General features: G+C 32.5%; 1 protein-coding gene across 5 annotated transcripts in view; it reads right to left on the bottom strand.

Annotated features, from left to right (window-relative positions):
• The window catches only part of LOC123512725, a 128380-nt gene that overhangs the window by 20114 nt on the left and 105766 nt on the right, over positions 1-2500 (bottom strand). The window lies entirely within an intron of this gene.

Genomic DNA, 2500 nt, shown 5'->3' with positions numbered 1-2500 from the left:
TCAAAACACATTCAACGCACGCAACACACTCAAATCACTCAAATCACTCAAAATCCACTCAAAACACTCAAAACACACTCAACGCACGCAACACTCGAAACATTTAAAACACCCAAAAACACACTCAAAATATTCACAGCTCACTCAAAATGCACTCAAAATATACGCAAAATACACGCAACACACTCAAAATACACGTAAGATATTCAGAATGCACTCAAAACACACGCCACACTAAAAAATACTCTCAAAATACTCACAGCACACTCAAAACACGCAGCGCACTCATAATACACGCAAAACACTCAAAATACACTCAAAACACACGCAACACACTCAAAACAAACTCATAGCACTCAGAAACACTCAAAACACGCAAAACACTCAAAATAGAATAAAAATGCTCTAAACACACTCAACACACTCATAAGATCCTGGAAACACACTCAAAACTCATTCATTCAACACACTTAACACTCAAAACGCACTCAAAAACAGTCAACACACTCAAAATGCACTCAACACACGTAAAACACTGGAAACACACTCGAGCATTCATAACACACGCAACACACTCAAAACATACTCAACACACTCAACACACTCAAAACACACTCAACACACTCAAAATGCACTCAATACACTCGTAAAACACTGGAAACACACTCGAGCATTCATTACACACGCAACACACAAATCACACTCAACACACTCAAAACACACTCAACATACTCAACACACTCAACACACACTCAAAACACACTCAGCACACGCAATACACTCAAAACATACGCAACACACTCAAAACACACGCAAGACACTCAAAATGGACTCAACACATTTAAAACACACTCAACACTCAAAACACACTCAAAACACTCAAAAGGCACCCATAAAACCGTCAGCACACTATTAACAAAGCACGCAACACAGTCAAAACACACTCAACACACTCAAAACACACGCAGCACACTCAAAACACACTCAACACACTTTTAACACACTCGAAATACATTGACAACATTCTTAACACCCTTCAACGCTCATAACAGTCGTATGAACACCCCTAACACTGCTGCAACACCACTGCAACACACACACACACACACACACACACACACACACACACACACACACACACACACACACACACACACACACACACACACACACACACACACACACACAGAAATATATCTTAAATCAACAGTGAAGTGAAAATATTGATGAAAATTCTTGGATATGTTTTTGTGAAGGAAATGTCGATAATTAATACAGTTTTTGTGATAAAAGGAGGAAGGATGTTAGTAAAATATTGTGATTTTGATGTTTTGGTGAGGAAATGTAGAGAATCAATACAGTTTTTGGTGATAAAGGAGAATATAGTAGTAAAATATTGTAAATTTGGTGTTTTGGTGAGAAATTATAGAAAATTAATTCAGTTTTTGGTGATGAAGAAGGAAAAATTATTAGTAAGGGTTTTTGATTTTGATGTTTTGTTAAGGAAATGTAGAAAATTGATACAGTTTTTGGTGATAAAGAAAGAATATTGATAAACGTTGTGCTTTTGCTGTTTTGTTAAGAAGATATAGACAATTTAAAGTGTTGTTGATTTAGAATAAATATTGTAAAACGTTGTAAATTTCTTGTTTTGTGAAGAAAAATGCATGTGAATAATAGAGCTTTTGGTGCTAAAGTAAACAATATATTAGTAAACCACGTGAATTTGTCGTTTTGTGAAGAAATATGGACGATTTAAACAGTTTTGTTGATAGAAAAGAAAATATTGGAAATCTATATAAATTTCTTGTTTTGTGAAGAAAAATATAGATCATTAATTTTGTTTTTGTTGATAAGGAGAGGAATATATTAGTAAGTCATGTGAATTTGTAGTTTGTGAAGAAATATAGAGAATTTAGACAGTTTTGTTGATTTAGAAGAAAATATTGAAAACTTGGCGAATTTCTTGTTTTGTTAAGAAAAATAGATTATTAATACAGTTTTTGTTGATAAAGAAAAGAATATAGTAGTTTAGTTAAGAAAATATGGACAATTTAGACAGTTTTGTTGATATAGAAGAAAAATATTGAAAAAACTCTTGAATTTCTTGTTTTGTGAAGAAAAATTAGATCAATAGAGTTTTTGGTGTTAAAGAAAAGAAAATATTAATAATCCACGTGAATTTGTCGTTTTGTTAAGGAAATACGGAATTATAAAGCAAAATAATTGTAGTTTTTGTTATTGAAAGAGGAAAAAGAGAATGAATTAAGAGGAAGTACTTGTAGTTTTTGTTGAAGGAGGAAAAAAGAGGAAAAAAGAATCAATTAAGACGAAGTACTTGTAGTTTTTGTTGAAGGAGGAAAAAAAATAATTAGTAAAGACTTAAAATACTTTAGATACATAAAAGAACTGTGTGATTTTTGTAACTTGAAAACAAACACAATTCTAACACAAACAAGTAAACCTAAATAGGCCTAAATTTTTCCCATCTTAGAAAAAA

Source organism: Portunus trituberculatus, chromosome 1 (assembly GCF_017591435.1).
Source record: "Portunus trituberculatus isolate SZX2019 chromosome 1, ASM1759143v1, whole genome shotgun sequence".
Lineage (NCBI taxonomy): Eukaryota > Metazoa > Arthropoda > Malacostraca > Decapoda > Portunidae > Portunus > Portunus trituberculatus.
This window is presented reverse-complemented; position numbering and strand designations above follow the sequence as displayed.